The 19,142-nt window shown below is 37.8% G+C and overlaps 1 protein-coding gene across 7 annotated transcripts in view; it reads left to right on the top strand.

The window, feature by feature from the left end:
- Positions 1-19,142, top strand: part of PTPRM (protein tyrosine phosphatase receptor type M) — a 440,879-nt gene that overhangs the window by 356,175 nt on the left and 65,562 nt on the right. The gene's annotated exons all lie outside the window — the stretch shown is intronic.

Here is a 19,142-nt window from a genome sequence, read left to right as displayed (position 1 = left end):
CATTTTTTCCCCTGGAACATGGAAAATAATTCATTCCCAGGAGGACCTAATCACTTGTCAACTTTCATTTGTGTGGCTGACTTAAACAAGTTTGTTCCTGTGAGGTTTTTTATGCCACTGTTATTTAAAAGTGATAGAATTGAAAATTCATGTGTTTGGAAAAGATTGCTCATCACCCAAAACCTTTTATACCAGCATTAAGCCTAGAGAAAAACTACAATTAATTTATTAAAAAAAAATAAAATCAAGACCGTAAAGTGAAATTTATAGTGCAACCAATGGCATGGCTTTTTAACTACAGTGGATCAAATGATTCTGCTGAGAAACAATTTCCAGGAAAATCACTTAATTTTCAGCCTACCAAGCTGATGAATGGCATCCCATTACAGACAGTAGGTGTAGTCATGACTAATGCCAGTAGATGCAATACATCAGTTTCTTAATAGTGGCAGGGAAGGAGGACTTAAAATAGTGAAGCTGGAACTGAAAAACTCCTCTTTATATATGGAAATTGTTATAATTAGAATGAACTACAACTAGCCATATATTTGAGGGTTTTTTCCATTGAACTACTGCAGTAATGCTGTTTTTTCCTCCATATGCAATGAATGACTGCCCAATATATTCTAGCACAGCAAAGGTTGCAAATCTCTTTGTTTACAGTTCTTTCAGACTGATACTGTCCTCTTTACAAATTTGAACTAGACAACAAAAGAATTTCTTCCTTGTGTATTATCAGAAGGATGAATGTCCAAATGAAAAGGAAGAAATAGTTTGACAGGGGATTTGTTTTGAATGAAGTCTCATAGATGGTTTTTGCTCTAACAAGACAGCAGGATTATATAGTCTCACCAGGGAAAGAGTTTGATTCAGGAGAAATTCACACAGGATTCATTCTGAAAATAAATCTGTGGAACAGAACAGAAAGTAAAGTAGCGCATTACCCATAAGGAGCAAGGACACAGAGCACTTGCTGTCATGCATAGTTTTAAATGCTTTAAAATAAAACTTAATAATTAGGACCACCATTCTCAATTATATATTTGGGCTATAGTTCAGCGTCTAAGCACATATATGTAATTTTAAGTCCTACTGGTTGTCATGCAAATGTTTTTGGTGTAACTTAGACAAAGGATAAATGTTGAAAAATCATCTTTGAGCAATGACAAGCTGGTACTTGCTCACTGCTGAGCTGTGCATTAGGATCTACCCACTTGGGATACTGAGTATCTATAGCTCCCAGTACTCCAGAGCTTGGAGGAACACACTGTTCTGCAGGATTTTGCCTTCTTGTTCTCCTGGGAGAAGGGCCGTGTTCCCACCAGCAGGATCAGACCCTTGCTCTTGGCTGGAGAGGCTGATATTGTGCCTGTCTGTAGAACCAGAGCACATGCAGACACGTCCTTGGGGCCACGCCAGTAGCAACTTCACTGCCTGCTTTCCCATCTGTTTCTCAGGTGTGGGAAGAACACAAATGCATTTCTGTAAGCTGTGGAGTTAAATGCAGACCTTCATTTGTGGCCTAGTGGAGTGCGAGTGCGCAGAAATCCAAAAACTGGGTGAAATTTCCACATAGCTAGTCTGCAGTGGATCTTTAAAATCCCTTCTGTCCCCTGCCAGACCCTAAAGACAGGAGAGATTTTGGCTTGGTTCCAGTGGTGTTAGATGTTAGACTGACAGGATAACATTGGCCTGATTTCCCAAGCACCCCTACACTGATTGTGGATTGTTTAATCTGTTCCCCAGTACAGCATGGGAGAGCTTTTACTGGTCGTGGAGGAGCCTCCTTGCTTGTCTTCTTTCTGCATTAAAGAAACTAAGTAACTAGAAAAGGGAGAAGTGGTTTCTGTAATTCATCGCTTCTTCCTCCTTACACCTGTCACCTTTTGGTTTTAGGCCCCATACTTTCACAGGGATTTCACTATATCTTTTCTCAGAAACATCCATCTGTCAAAGGGCCGTAAATCCAAGCAACAAGTTCATCTGCTTCCAAACAGATCAATTAGGCTACTGGAGACCAGCATGGCTTCGTGTAGCTAGGGCAGAAATAGATAAATTCATTAAAGTCTCTTACCATTTCAGATAAGTTTTATTTTTAACCCTGTTTTTGGATCAACTTAAATTGGTGACTACTCAGTGTAAAGTGGTTCTTTGCCAAATTGAGGTTAGTTGACAGAAGACAGTTCCAAATCGATTACAGAGCGTCCACATAGGGGCTTGGACTGCTTTAACAAAATTGATTTTAAAACACACCTTTAATTAAACCAGTGCAACTTTGTGTAGATAAAGCCTTGAAAAATCAATTTCACATTATGTTCCATGACAGGGAGTTCTGAGCTTCCATTATCTCAAAACCAGAGGTTCCTTTGAAAAGCCAAAATTTGCAAAGGGTGTCCTGCTCAGATCAGCCTCACTTACTGTCACTAACAGGACTGTGTCAATAACAGAATTTAAAAAAGCTTCCTCCATGTAGCTTTATCTTTAAGGCTTTCCTCCCTGTCATCTGTCTCATCTTCCCTCTCCTCGTCTTCTGTCAAGCACATCCTTTCCCAAGGTTTTTTAACTGTTTCACTCCAGAAATTATTTTATATCATTAAACCAATACTATTTCAAATACAGTAACTTTATATACTGCCAAGATAAACTTCACTGAATATGTTCCTTCTGTGCTGCATGGTCTCATTCTGATGTGTTGCACTAATGTAACTGTACTAATGTCTAAATTATCATAGCTAAATAGATTAATATGGGCTCAGGGTGCCTGTCAAGGTCAGGAACATGAAATATAGTATCTCATGTGTGTTAAACAATTCATTTCCGGTCAGCACTTCTGAGCATCTGTTATAGATTGGTAGAAGTATTTAAAAATAGGTTATCTGGCCATGGTCATTGTTCAGCTATACCTTGGGTGATTGTGGCCAAAAGTGATCATAAAAAAATGGGTAATTTAAAGAGAATTTGGAGATGAGTGTTAAAAATAATTTGGGGTATGAAGAATTCTGTTTTAATAGCAGTATCTTCATTTAAATAGAGCTTCAGAAGATATGCTAATGTAGATAAGCTAAGGCAGATGTAATCATCAGTAAAACCTAACTGGCTGAAAAAATTTCATTGGCCAATGGAATATCCGGGATAAATACAAAATGATTTTAAGAAACAAAATAGGAGGGAAAAAAACTCTCCAAAACCAGTAGAAATACAGATCCTTTTTTTGGGGAGGCAGAAATTATTGCAGAGTAGCAGGAATTTTTTCATGGAGGATGTTTGCCCCATGAGTGCCTAGTTTGGGATTTTTTTTTCTCCAAACCACTCTTAGAATAATACGTGACTTTGAAAGAACTCTGATATAATTTCCATTTTTTGCTGTCATGCAAAGCCATAACAGACTAAAATCCTGTCACTCATACACAGTCCCCAGTCGCATTTTTTTTTCTCTTTGGTTCCAGCTGGAAGACAAATTTGCTGCCACATGACACTTTTAAGACTTGTGCTTCTGGGGCCCTGTTCTGAAATCTTGAAAATAGTAGGAAAATTGTGTATTTTTTTTAATGTTATGTAATTATAGCTACTGGTAGGGCCCAGCTGGCCCTATTTTTCCTGCACGTTTCTTGCGACTCCAACTAATCTTTCTCACCTCCAACCTGTGCATTTTTATCACACCTTTTTCTCTGGTTTTATTTGATATTCTGCAACACCAGCTGAGACAGTCAGTACCACAATCAGTGCAGGTTATTTTCTATCCCACAAGACACAAGTTACATAGAAAACAGAAAGACCCCGGAACACTGGGTGAGGGTGGGGGCATTAATCCACAGCGTAAATACAGGAAGGACAGCATCTGTGTCTTCAAGAACCAGGAGTAGGTAACTGTTCCTCTCTTTCTGTTTTTATAATACAGAGGAAAACTCATTAGGGATTATAAATGTAACAGAGATAGAGATAGAAGTGAAATAGTGGGAACTTCTCCAGTGAAAATGGCATAGAAAATTGTTCGAAGTATTGATCCATAGAGATCACTGCTGTTATTTTTTTTTTCAAGTTTCATCTGTTTAGATGGATCTCAGAACAATCGTGAAATTCCCAGTTCCACTGTTAATCTTTAATACTGGAAAGTTGCAGTGGCTTGGTTAAGCCATGTATTATGTAAGTGTTCTCTCTATGTTCTTATCTATGTATGTGTTCTCTCATCCACAATGAGGGATAACCCCCATAAATGGTCCTTTATATGAAGCAGGTGCTCCTCCTTTACCAAAGGAGGTAAAGACATAACCACCTTCTTCACACTGCTGTGGGATCTGAAAGAGCCTTCCAAAAATACCGGGTAACTTCTTCCTGGTTATTCTTCCTGGGATTATCCCAGGAACTTGAGCACAGGCAGTCTTCGCACTGTGGAGATGATATGTAGGGAAGTTGAAAAAAGCAGTAAAAATGCGCAACTGCTTTATCCACAAAGCATTTTTTGGTTTATAAATTCTAAGGTACTCCAGATCAATACTAAATTGTTGAAATAAAGTAATCCCAAGCCCGAAATGACATTCACTGGTGCATAGCCTATGTTAGTAGTGACAGTTTCCCAGTGCATGGCAGTATCTGTTTAAGTCTTGTAGAAGAATGGGTGACTTGAAAATGCTGATCAGCAAGAATCAATCGTCAACAATTTTAACTGTAGGCGAATTTGGGATATTTTTCCATTCAGAGGAAGGACACTTAGTTTGCTGAGTGTGTGTTGTTGTCAGCAATCTTTATGCAATTCTGTACCTGTCCTTTATTACTCTGAATTTCTCTTCTTAACAGATTTCACATGGAGGAGAAGTGCTGTCACAGTGCTTAATATCATTCATGGGACACTGCCTTATGTCACAGTGTGGTTAACTGCCCAGTGCTCAAGATGTCTCACAGCTTTCTAAATCACAGTTTTCCTCTCCCACTCTTCCTAAATGCATTCTCCTCCAATTTAAATAAAAGTGCGTGTATATGCAGAAACAGCTCTCTGATTTGTTTTGTTTAAGCAGGTTTAATTAGAATTTATTCTTATCACAGAAAATAGATTTAGGCAGGTCATGGCTTCATTAGAAAGGCTTTGTGCTTTTATCTGTTTGAATAATAAAATTGCAGAAGTGTATAGACTAGAACACTTTCAGTATCCTTAGGATTACTCTCAGTGGGATGTAGGCAGCTGTTTGCTCATGCTGTGATTCAGCTATTTTTGGTACTGATCAGTTTGTGATTTACTTGCGTATGAACCTCTTGATTCCTTCTTCTCAGCAGCCTAAACAGTCTGAACTGTGTGTGGTCTTAGGCAGCAAGGACACCTAACCAGAGCAAGGATGCCTAATTCAGCCAAATTTTTTCTCCATGAGTCTTGTATGTAAAGTGTAGACTATGCTTTAAGGAAAGCCTGGTAGCTTTAAAGTGCATCTTTGATGACCATTGTATCTATTTAAGCAGTTAAAACAGACTCTGGTGGTATTGATCCACTCAGAAAAATGTTGGTCCACTCAAAAGCCGTGAGATATAGATTCTTAAGCTGATCAATTGGATGGATAAACGAGTGCAGGTTGTTCTTATGTAGGAGCTCTGGCAGCTGTTTCAATCATTCGCTGCTTCTACTGAGTCTGGTAGTCCTGGTTCATGCTGAGGCAAACATATGAATGAGTACAAAATATGTCAGCGAGGAAAAATGTGCTGTAATATGTCGTTTTTCTTGATCCTGAAGATGCCCTGGGAGTCTTTTCCATGATCAGATATTTAGCAGACTTTTGTTTCAGATCTCAACATAGCTGGACTGAAAATATAAAGCTAATTTAAAGCGTGATAAGCACCTCTTTTGTTATTCCTGACCCTTAATGAGGGAGTCTACATAAGCATTTAAAATGGGTAATTTTAACTGTTGCATGCAGTTTTGTGGATGTGCCTCTGGCACTTCATTATCCCGTGGTAATAGAGTTTCAATTTACTTTAGGGGGTTGTGGGGCTTTTTTCGCATCTTGAGTCCAGCCAGCCATCACAGCAGTCTTTAAAAACTGGTTTTAATCTTCCTCCCCTTTTTCCTGACCTATGACTCCATCATTAGGATCTTTTATTCTCTGAGGACAGTGCAACATCTTTCTCAGTTTATTCTGGAAAGATTTGTGGGCATGTGCAATATTAAATTGGAGCAGTAAAAGAAATAGTTTCTAAGTTTCAGTGATTATTGTCAACATAGTACTGAACAGATCTTTGAAAATCCTGTATCCACATGTGATACGTCCAAGTAATCAACACAGGGGCTATATAATATTAATGGAAAGAATTAACTTTTTCCATCCTACTGCTTCCTTCCTACATGTTTGGATGTATTTTTATGTATAACAAACACACATCATTCCACTATTTTACCATGTGAAATCTTCTGAACATTATTTTCCTGTCTGTCTTGTCTTCATCCCCTTTGGCAGCCACAGGTTGAGAGGAGTCAAACTGTACTAAGCAGACTTCTCAGTATATTTTACCCTGGTTGTCCATTAGTGAAGTCATTTTTGCCGACTGATCTTGCTACTATGCTTTTGCTAGTATCAAATTTATTCTCTCTCTGTACCTATTGAAATTAGGGTATAATTTCAGATTTAGCCAATCTATGTATTGTTATGGGCTGTTGAGCACGACAGTAGGAAACTAAATGAAGCCACTGAATGTAATTTCAGTCATAAGGTGAATTTCTAGAGGGAAATCTGCAAGAATGGCTTTAATGCTCACAGCAGTAAGGTGATAGGTTAAACACTCTAAATGCTAGTGACAAGTATGATTTGAAAGAAAGAAAAATTTTTGAAACATTCCAGGCTATTTGCTGCATATTTGCACCAGCCTGACTTATTAATTATTCAAATAAGACATTGAATATTTGATCAGAATCTGTAATCCCTTTTTCAGTTAACATATTATTTACTTTTGAAAAGTGCTGATGTACCATACTTTTCCCATTGCACCTGCAAAAGTGAATTGGTCCAATTTATGTGCACAGAATAATATATTGGGCTTTAATGTTCAAGATATTATTCATTACTTCCTACTCATATAAGGCCTCTTACCTTCTTCATATTTTATTAGTGCCCTTTAAAAAGACATAAAAAATCAGTCATGTAGTTATTCCATTTTAAATTATGCAGATGATGTTAAATGCAATTATAATCTATTAATTATATATATATACACTCTGTGTTTTCTATAGATTGCATTTATTCACTACAAATAATTAGGCATTTTAGTCCATTGCTGTTCTGATGACCAGAGCATTATTACTGGCTGTATGTAGAGTGAGAGGAACACTTTTCAAATCAAATTAGCATAATGTAGCTATTGAGATTTTCATTTAGCATCAGTTTATCCACAGCATATGTAAAATATGCAATATTTTCTGTAATGCATTTGTTTTAAATAAGATAAAGTAGAAATTGCAAATCTTTCAGGAAATGAAAATTTGTCTTTTTATGTAGCCTGTGGCTCAGAGTATCTTTTAAAAAGTTTTCTGTCTGGAATACATGACTTCTTCTTCCATGTTTCCTGTAGTGCTTTAGTGATTGTCCTGTCAATGGAACAGATGCTCAACATTTTCTAGCAGGAATGATTTTTTTTTTTTGTTCGTTTGTTACAGCATACTGATTTGATGGGCCCAAAAGAGTCTGTGGGAAGTGTTAAGTCCACTGAAAATCTGCCGGGTCATAATTGGGCAGACATGGGCACTGGCTACCTTCTCTTCTCTCATGCTGGTTTCTTGACATTGCCTCTGTCTCTGTGTGATAGCTGCTCCCCTGGTTACCCCTCACTCTGGGTCTCCGTGGTGCCCCTGCCTGCACTGCTGTGGGGCTGTGCTGTTCTCTGAGCTGCTTCACTCTGCATCTGTCTTATTAATTAACAGTGAGGTCGCCCTGGGTCCACAGCAAGTCATTTCAGAGGTGTAGGGGACATGGCCTGCTAAACAGCTGTGAGAAGATGCAGGCACCTTGGTCAGGCAAAGATTAGCAGGGTTACGATGGGCAGAAAATCGTCCTCCAGGGCAAAGCTGATGGGAAGTGCAGAGTACCCATGGAAACAAGCAGCCCAGGAGGTGAGCAGAAGGAAAAGGAGGCTGGCTTTGGGCACTTGTGAAATACTGTCAGTGAGAGTCAGTATGTCAGAAATTACATAATGGCAACATCAACCATGTAAAATTATTTGAGTTACTGGGTTTGCAGCTCAGTTCAAGACTGATGAAAATTCATAATATTGACAAGTTCTTCACAAGACAGAAACAGCAGGTCGGAGTCACTCAACATAAATCCACACACAAAAGCTGAGAGGTTTAGGTCTACACGTGATTTGGAAGCCAAGACAGAGGAGACCTTAAGCATATGTTGAAGTTCAGTTGGTTTTAAAGGGATTCAAGGGGCTATTCTGAAGTTGCTTTGAATATACCTTCTTTCCTGTTTTACATTTTACTATTTACATAAATGGAAGCCACACAAGAGACATCATAGACATGCTCATATAATGGTGAAGAAGCTTGAATATCTGTCCACAAAAATGGTGCAGTTTCTTCCCCTTAAGATATTAAAAAGATTTGTGACTGACAGTGCTCTGCCTTGGTCTGTGTTAAAAATAAATGGCATGTTTCTGTTAAAATCAGCTGAGCTCAGTTATTACTCACCTAGCTTTAAGGCGTTTGCCTGTGCTATAACTGTTTTTAATATATTACAGAAAAGAGGTTCTTCTATCTACAAGAGAGAGTTCTGGGTCTCCAAGGCAGGTGATCTCTGCTCTTACCCACACAGCAAAGGGAATAAAAAGAAGTGAGGACCTTCCCTGAAGCACAGGCTGGGGCTGCTCAGAGGCAGACGTAGCTGTGGCTGCTGTCAGCTAACAGAAGGAGCCTGCAGTAAAGGGGGCCTAAGTTCTTTACATGAAACTGTAGACTTTTGTCTCTGTCGTATGTGTAACAGGTTTCTTTCTGAATAAAATGCCTCCTACTGCTTGCTTTGGGATGGTGGAAGCTTCCACACGGTGCAGTATTGGTTCCTGAAGTAAGCATAGTTTCTGATTAGTCTGGGAGATGACAACAGGAATACTCTGCCTTTGATGCTTAAATACTTGGTTGTATCACAGAACTTTTGGTAGGAGATAATATTACCTTTCAGATTGTTTACACTAAATAGCTACATGAGCCATCACTGTGCCTTTCCTTGCCAAATATGATGGCCAAGCAATAGACTTCTAGTATGACATAACAAGTGTTAGAAAGGTAGGTCAGATCCTGCATCCTCTACTCAAGAAATAGCAGCAAAAGCAGCCACCAGCACCCCACATGAATCGTTACATAAGAACAGAGGGGACTTAAATAGATGGGGAAAAGTTTGTAGTGCAAAGCTCTTTTTAGATTTTCCATGTCCTTCCAAAGTCTTCTGAATCTAAGCATGACTGGCAAGTTGAGACACATGCTTTTTAATCTTGAGAAAGTCTACATGCAACAGTTCTTCAGTCTTTTGTGATCCCAGTATTGCTCTGCCATGTGCTGTCAACCATTAGTCATTTCCAGAACACTTTTGTGTATTGTTTGCTTGAAAAATATTTCAGAACATTGTCTGCTGCATTAGGCTCTGATATCTGTTGAGCTTCTGTTCAGTTAGCATTGACTTTTTTATCTTCAGCTGTTTCTGTTTTTCACTGGTGTCTCTTGTCAAGTTGGACAAAGAAAACTAAAGTAAAACTCTGCGTTTTGAGTTTGTAGTTTGGCTCATTCACCCACTCATACTTCAACTCCAGCGCTCATGCTCTGTGTAGCACTGTTGTACACGGCTTCCTTAAGGTTGGCATAATAAATTGTATAAAGATTATATGAGTAAGGAAATCCTTTAAAAGTGACACAGAGCTGCTTTATCAGCTCCAGTACCAAGTCTCTACTTTCTTTCCAGGACAGTAAAATATCACTCATTCCTGGCTGCTGTAATACCCCCTTAGGATATTCTGAACTGTGCCAGAGATCAGTGTTACTTCTGCAATACTAACAGCAATTATTCATTATTTCTTATAATACAGGGAATAAGGAGCACCCAACAAAGCTATTAAGAAGCAGGTTTAGAATGAACAAAAGGAAATATTTTTCACACAGCACATAATTACATCGTGGAGCTCATTGCCTCAAGATGCTGTGAATCCAAAATTATAAATGGGTTAAAAAATGGGCAAGACAAATTCATTATTAAACACAATGGCTGTGTGCAGTTTCTGGCTGAGGAAGAGATTGCTCAGGAAAGCCACTGATTGCTAGAAGCTAAAAGGGTATGCTGGGGAAAGATTTGCTCTCTATTTACTCTGTTCTTCATACTTTTTTGTAAAATCTGCTACTAGTTCTGTTGTAGGAAAACTGATTGGTTGTATGGACCTCTGGTTTGACCCAGTGTGGCTGTTAATTCACGTAAAAAGGAAAAAAAAAAAAATCAGCTCTCCTGTATATCAGCAAACAGTGTGATGTGAAATGGTAATTCTTTCTCTTTTTTTCTCATATTGGTAATCAATTTCATAGAACTAACATCACTTCGGTTTATAAAGAACACAAACTGCTCCTTAAGTCAGATAGCATCCTCAGTCTTTTCTACTTCTTTTCTTTTAATAGCTACTCTCCTGGTCCACTGACTTACTGGTGGACTGCAAGGCTCCTGTGGACTGGGGCTGCAGCTTGATGATGCTGTAAAGGGAAAGAGGAAAAAAAAGGAAATTCGGTTGTAAAATATTTTTATATAAAATGCATGTAGTTGCTATGCTAAAGCCTAATCCTTGAGCCTTTATTCTGAGCAGTGCTTTATTCTGCAAAGAATCTTGTTTCTATTAATTAGACCCTTTCAAGAGAGTTGTATTATTTAAGTACATTGAGGTTGTGGAATTAAACTCCTAGTGTGGGCAGTAAACCACTTATTCTCATGTTTTGGACAGCAAAAAGGGCACCATTATCTGAATTTTGCAGTTAAATAGGTTGAGCTTCGAAACCACACCAAAGCATTTGCTTTGGTTTTGCACTGGGAAATGCATTTAAAATCTAAGCAAATTTGGTGTCTTGCTGCTTTCCTAGTAGTTTTCTACACATTTCAGTTTTGCCACTGACTTTTTAATTGTCTCTTCTTTTACAACATCAGCTGCTCGAATTTTAAGTTTTGATGGTTACATTGTGAATCAAGTCTATAGAAGCGACAGTAGCTAGAACATACAAAAGTGTTTGAATACAAGGAAAATCACATAAATTGCTCATGCTTTTTATATGTTTAATTGTAGATCTGGTTTGAGATTGACATGTTTTTCCTCCATTTGTCAGTTTTCTGCACAGCATTTGTGTTTATTTTGCTGATATTTACTAAGAACATATATCTCCAGCACACAAAGGAAGTAGAAACGCTTGTGCTATGTGCAGGATTTAGGGCTTCTTTAAAGTTTAACTGTTTTGTGAATTGCTTTTCATTTTTTGTTATTGAGACCGTGTGTTTCTTATTTTTTGGTGACATTTTTTAAAAACATTTTATTCCTGCCATTAATTGATATTTGAACATTGCTGAGGTAGAAGGACAGTCTAGTTGGGAAGCATGTGTCTTTCATTTTGACATAACTAGGATATGCTACAGTGAAATTGCCTTAAATATCTTGTAGGGGATCAGATTGAATCTTTTTAAAATAGACCTTTTCCAAGGACTAAGAAACTAATGAATTTTCCAAGTTTTTGTCTAACTGCTCACTGACACAAAGATCTGCTTGTGCTTCCTCAGTATTTATACTCACTCCCTGCCAGAGTCCCTGAAAACCTGACTGATAAACCTGTAAGTGTAAATACAGTTTCTGCCTACACCTGGAAAAGTTTCAGCGTCTTCCAGTGAAAAGCAGAAAATTATCTTGATTTATGCTGGAATTCAAGTTTGATCTGGTATCATATCAAGTGTTTGTATTTCAAGTGACATGACAAGTTTAGTTGCCAGTTATGATGACTACAGTGAAGTTATAGAGAATGATAGCTTCCAAATTCAGGTACCTAATACAAAAAGAACCAAACCATACTTTTTTTGAGTATTGTCTCAGATCTACTTTTAAATATATTCTTACGGAACTAAGATTCAGGTTGACTTAGGGCAAGATAGGGGGCCGGAGTGGGACATGTACCTCTCTCGCCAGCTACCTGAAATGAGGTTGTAACCAGGTGGGAGTGGATCTCTTCTCCCAGGTAGAAAGCAACAGGACAAAAGTAAACAGCAGCAAGTTGGTGCCAGGGGACATTTAGATTGGATGTTTATTATTCCGTCTAATATCAAGATTGAAACATTTCAGTGCCAGGTCACGCTTGTCCATCTAGCACATTCTTCATCATTTTATCTTGTTCCATTTGCGGAATTTGGCTCATAGAGTTTATTAATAAAGCTAATAAAAATGGACTTTACTGGGTTGTTATTTTAAACAACTAGTAATTGGCTTAATGAGAAACAGATGCCTGGAATCCTTGTATTGTCTTCTAAGGGAAATATTTATATAGAGACTCAAATTTTTTAAAGTTTTGTTTTATAGAGGGATGCAGAGAATAAAGACATCTGTTGCTATTCAGCAGAGCTGTTACAATGTTGGCTTGCCTCAATTAATCTAGCTTGAGTGCAGCGTTCTAATGAAAGAAAATATAGAGTAAAAATTTAGAGCAGCAATGCATATAAATCTTAAAATGTCCACAGATAGCTGATAAATTTCTGTGTTTTGTTCAGTTTATGCAAAAAGATAAAATCCACAAGCAGATTGCAGAAGCAAAAATTACACATCAAGCCATTAAACCTCAATCTTCATTACTGAAGAATTGTTTTGATACTCAGCAAGATCATAATCTGAACAAAAGAGTAGCTAGGTGACATGTTCAGAAGGGCTCTGCACACCAGGGAAGAATCCACAGAATAATGTCATAGGTGTTATCTAAGTGCAGAACTATGATTGCTCCTTTTCTGTTCCTAAGGCTCTGAATATAAACAATCTTTTGCACTGATTTTCTCTTTGTGACTAACCCTTTATTTCTTTAAGTTTCATGTCTCCTAATCCATTTGTGTTAACACCGACTTCGTAACTTTTCAGTTAGCTCTCTTTACTTCATAAACAATTCACCTTCATGTCCCCAGCATATTGTCCTTCAGAAAAAACTGTTCAGTCAAACAAAGTCAGTTTTGTTCCCTTTTTTTTTTTCCCCCCTTTCTTTTTTTTAATTTTTTTTTCTTCTGGACTCTATTTGCTGTATTACATTTGGGTTGTTTATTTACTAAACTCTGCCATTACTTGAACATAGCAATTGTAAAACATCACCAAACTAGAGGAGAAGAGACATTCTTGTTGCACATTTGCCAAGTAACTCATGACATTCAAATTCCCATCTCCATCATTATTGCTGGAGATAGATTTTTTTCTGTTAGTTAGTTCAGTACTTATTTCACTTGCAGAGTGTATTCTCTGAATGTAGCTGTGTGAATGATAAATAAGAAGGATGAGATACTTGCCCTGGGATGTTCAGAGATCCCCATTGTATTGCACAAAGTCAGTACAAGTTCAGAAGACTTTTCAAACTCTTTGGAAGTTTCTCTCTTGGGCATCAGGAATATAATAGCCGATTACATGGAAAGAGAAGTGAACAGTCCAAATGTCTATCAATAAGCTCCTGTGGATACGTGCTGTAGTGAATTGTCACATATACATTGTATTTTTCTACTGAGAAAATATTAGTACCACCTACCTGATGTTAGTTGAATGATCCAGAACTGCACTTCAAATAAGAGCATTTAGGGACAGCAACCCCTTTTGTCCCTCCCTCATTGTTAACTTCCATAGAGTGCTTCCACTACACATCACTCATTAGCTGAGCCTGGGTCATTTGAGTAGCCTCAATTCAGTGTATTATACATTTGAATACACTGTCTGGTTTTAAACCTGGTTTGATGAATTTCTACCTCTCTCAGAATGAGAAAGTACAGTATATAGATTTCAAACATCAAAATAAGGCAATTCAGGTTGGTGAGCTGCTGCCCTTCATTAGTGTGCCTAAGCAGACACTTGTTTGTTCTAACAAGTAGTCTTGGGGCTGTATTGAAGGCCTGCTGTCTGTCAGTGTACAGTGAGCAAACTAAAAATAATTAGGTTAACAATTGACAGCAACACTTGCCATCATTGTCAATCCCATTACAACCTCTACTATTTTTATGCTGATTATCTTTATGTGCTCTTAAATATCCTGCGTTATTCTTTGAGTAGTTTCTCAGACAGATGGGAAATTGTCTAGGACCAACACGATATTTTCGAAGTTTTTATCCACGTTTCCAGTAAGTGTGCAGTTGTCCAAAGGGAAGATGATTGACAGGAAGCAATTACAGAGTGAGAGCCTGCAGAGGGATGTCTGGGAAAAGAAAACTTAACTTTAAAACACAGAGCCAGGATTTCTGAATAGTGAAGTAGCGGGAGCTCCCATTGCTGTTGAAGTTCTCAGTGACTCTGCTGTGTCCCATTACTGCTCTCCCTGAAGCAGGAGTGTAGCAAATGATAAGCTCAGGGACTGGATGCCAGCCAGGAATAGTGGTAAATAGACGTGTAGCTTTTAGATAGGAGATATTTTTCTTTAGAACAAGGAAAATGCTGGCCTAAAAGTCAAGCCCAGAGGAAGGACTGATTGACTTTATATATGCGAGCAAACAGTGAATTTGCAAACAGGCAAAGCAGACATCAGGGCACCAAAGCTTCCTGTGAAGATCAAAAAATGTAATGAGCCAGCACAATGAAGTGCTGTTTTTTTGAAAGGGCACTGCAAGTAGGCCTTTATCTGTTTCAGCATACCCTACTGCTCTTACTTCCCTTGAAAAGTTCTATCTTATCCACAGGGAAAAACAACAGTGTGCAAAATATTTGTGTTCCATCTGTGCACACCAGTGTACTCTGGCTTTTATCTTGTAGCTAAATGTGATGTCACTGTTGCCTTGTAGCAGAATTAAAATCTTATTATGTGAGCTTTGTTTCTCTCTTATCTTCTATTCAAACTATATTAACTAGAGCAGCCGAGATACACTCATGGAAACCCTTGAGGCCCACTTAGTGAGCCAAATCTGAGGGGTGTTTTATCACTTCTGAAAGGTTAGATCAGCTGTGTGTACATTACAACTTGGATGAAGATAGGGGAGGGGTTTATTCACTTTTCAAATTCAACATTTGTTTGCTTTTGTTTTGTTTTTCCACATGCCGTTTTCTATTGCTTCAGGGAATTCTATTACATTGAAGGTTTTTCTAAACTGAGAGGCTCTAAATCACAAACAGCTTGTCTTTACAGGGCATTTGAAGATTTTTATCAGGTTTTATGTGCCTGGGTTAGCTGATAATTTAAAGTCAGGCAGTTCTTGTGAATTCTGAGCTCAGAGCATTGTCTCAATTACAATGATGTATTCAGATAAAATCAGACAAAAATATTACTGGATTACCTAGAAATGTGTCGGAAGTCACCTTTCTTATCAGTGTATGTGTCCACCACATTAATGTTGATCACCTTTCATAAGAAATAATCTTCAGTAAGCAGAAGGGCCCAGGTATTAAATAGTACCTCTTTTCAAATAATATAGTTGCTCAGAGAATAATGTCACAGGCTTACAGTGTCGGTCAAGTCATGGAAAAGAAGTATTTTCCCATGGAAAATATTTCCCACTTCAGAAAAGTGTCTTGGAATCCTTAAGCCTTGTTTTGTTCATTACATACCATATCTAGGGAATAAGTGGAATAGCTCTCATCAATCGCTATGTAAAACACGAGTGAACAGAAAATTTTAATGACGGCGACGCAAAGGTTAGCACTTTAGTCAAATGCAGACTTTTTCTTCTGGTGACTAATTTTTTTTTTGTATTTTCGTCTTCTCCTCCCCCTCTTTCTGTCTCGCTCTGGATTTTTTATTTTAATTTCTTTTTTCTTTTTTTCCTTTTGTATTCTCTTTTTTGTTATATTTTAAACCAATTGCAAACTCTTCTCTTTAATATAAGAAAAACAAATCTGCAGTCCTTGCCTTCTTTTTTCACAGCAAATGGTATCTTTATGCTCTACTTTAATAATATTTCATTAGCTCTTTGAAACCATTCCCTGGAGCAAGCTTTTATTATTTGTAAAGTAAATCAAATATCAAAGTGCTAATCTTTAGGAGAAAAAATGGGCTAGGCTCAGAAAAAAATATTTACATCTTTTATTAGCTTTTTGAATTAAAATTTAAAGTGCACAGAAAGATCCAAATAATGTTCTCAAAGCTCTAAGGTGCCTAAAACCAGGTTTTAGAAACCATCTGCCTGCTAACATTCTGAGTACATTAAAGAAAATCTAGGAGTGATGTACCTCTGAGTTCTAAGTAGCATTGTGGAAGGAATGTTCTGCTTAGCAGAAAGGAACTTGACAAAGAGTTTCCTGAACAAATTGGAAATTAAAAACAAGAGGTGAAAAATCTGGTCATAATGGTACCTTGGAAACCTGCATTAGCTCAAATTTGATGTCTCTGCCTTCATACAGTATTTTAAGACACCTCTCCATTTTTGCCTCCTTCGAACCATGTCATAGTGACCAGACTGAGTATTTTCTTTCTGTCCAAACCCTCTGAGGTATTTACATGTTACCCTTCCGAAAGAAGTCAATTTAGAATTCACCTCACTTATACATTCAGTGAACTGTATGTGACCTGGAGTCCTGCCCCTTTTGTGTAAATCATAGAAATCCCAGAATGGTTTAGGTTGGAAGGAACATAAAATATCATTTTGTTCCTCCCCTCCTGTCATGGACAGTGACATCTCTCCCTCGTAGCTCAGAGCCCCATCCAACCTGGCCTTGAACCCTTCAAGGGATGGGGCATCCACAACTTCTCTGTTCCAGTGCCTCACCATCCTTGTAGTGAAGAAATACTTGTGTCCTGGTGGTAGGATTTCTCATTAAGAAATTAATTACTCTGCACCGTTTTTATAGTCATGTGCATACAACTAACGTATGTAATTACATCCTTTGCAACAACATAGGGAGGAAGGAAGGAGATGGCACAGTAAATTAATAATGATGCAGATAGTTTTGTTCACAAAGGATGGATAATGCCTGTGTGGTGATCAATGTCTTGCCCTAGTTTCCTATCAAAGCACAGAACTAGTTGGTATTCAGAGTAGCCTGTGTTCATTCACTTTATGTTTGCACACATTACAGTCATGAGTGTTGCTCAAGTTCGCACTTCTAATTACATACTGTGTGAAGAAAAAAAAAAAGGTGGAGAGGAATGGGGAGATAAGAAAACTCCACATGCTGTACATGTAAAGTATTCATTAAATCCTCCAAAAGTAGGAAATCCATTTTCATAAGAGGAAATAAGCAATGCTTGAGACCAACTTTATTTTCTTTTACACACAAGTTAAAAATAATATATCCTGTACAGGACAAGTGTGCATATTGTACCCAGAGGGTCCTTTCTATAAAAAAGGATCACGAAATCCTATCAACATACCATGTTTTTCTGCTGGAGATAAATCAGGAAGATTAATGAGGTTAAGTTATTGCTGTCTAGTATGCCAGGGAATAAGTTTCTAAATTAGAATTTTAATTGTGTGTTCTATTGCAGTCCTCTTCCTAATTCACCATATTACTAGAATCTTTCATTATACAGTAGTCCTAAAGAATTTTAAAGGAATTAAAGTAATGGAGTTTTTAAAACTTAAGTAGATAAAATGGAAATGGCTCTGAAAGCTTATCAAAACTAGGTTATCTGTCAAATCTTTAGACTGCTCTGCAGAACCTATAAATATTTCTATTCCTGCTGTTGAATATTACAAGTGGGTTTCAGGTATTATCTTCGGTGATAGATAGCAAGAAAAGAAGTAACACCAACAGATCGCATGAATAGGTTTGGGTTAAAAATATATGAAAGTAATTCTTCGTTAGTTATTACAGAAGTACTCTATGACGCTCTTTTTTATGGTCTTGTCATTATTTCAGACCAAATGACAATTGGTTATTGGAGACTAAATGTACTAAGCTACCAAAATATTTCAGTCACCAATATGTGCAGCTAGTTTCACACATTGCATAACTTCCATTCCACAGGAGAGGACACGTTTCAGGAAAGAATTTGGGTGGGTCTGTGTTGTGGTTCCAGCCATGCCACATGTTCTCCTACGCTCTCTCAGGTCACTTCATCTCTGGGTCCTTTCTCTGAGCAACTCTAGACACTGTCAAATACAGGACTGGGTAGAAAAAAAAAACTTATTCTTTATTATCTTTTTGAAATGCTCTTAGCACCTAAAAAACAGCCTTCAGCATGGCTGGTACTCATGACCTGTTCCTCCTGAAGGTGTGCAACACCTTCACAGTTTTCACAGTGACTGACAATTCACTTTCACTTAAGTTACTTCTCTGTTCTAGTGAGCTAGGGAGCTACTCTCTTGTCCTGTAGTGTTAACTAAATTTCATGTATATTTCCCAGTGCTATTGTTAACTGGAGCTAACTCATGATAAGTGGTGCAAGTGCCTATGTCATTCATAATACTATACTAAAGCAGTTTGATCATTTTAGTATGTTTTCCGTGTGCTGCTATAGGTTGACTAGACTTCTCAGTTGTCCAGGGAGTAGCAAAGCCTGTGACTTTAAAAAGACAAACATTAGGAAATGCACTAACTAAAAGCACTGCCTCTGAAAAATGAGCACACCATTGCAATCACAGAATAAGTACCAGATTTTGTCTTACCTGTGCGGTTTTAGTCCTTGTTTTGAAATCCAAGTTTTAAGGGCATGCTGCAGCTAGTCAGTGGGGGTGGTAATAGTTCCCCTTCCATTTCAACATTTAATGTAGGCAGTGAGTATGACTTTTAGCGTCTCAAAAGACCTGAAGGACTTTAGCTTTCCTACTCTTCTTCTCATGTGTAATGCAAACTAACTTAAATTCACCTGAGAAAGAAAACTGTGTCCTACCTCTGGCTATGCAAACCCTTGAGTGGATGTTTCTGTGTTTTTTTACATCAGTTCAAGGAGGAACAACCACACAAAGGAGCATTGGGAACAATATCAGAGAGATGCTGTATGTCAGACTATTAACTCTGTATCTGCTTTAAAACTGTTCTGCATTTTATAGAAAACCTTATGTAAACTA

Source organism: Sylvia atricapilla, chromosome 1, assembly GCF_009819655.1.
Source record: "Sylvia atricapilla isolate bSylAtr1 chromosome 1, bSylAtr1.pri, whole genome shotgun sequence".
NCBI classification, from domain to species: domain Eukaryota; kingdom Metazoa; phylum Chordata; class Aves; order Passeriformes; family Sylviidae; genus Sylvia; species Sylvia atricapilla.
This window is presented reverse-complemented; position numbering and strand designations above follow the sequence as displayed.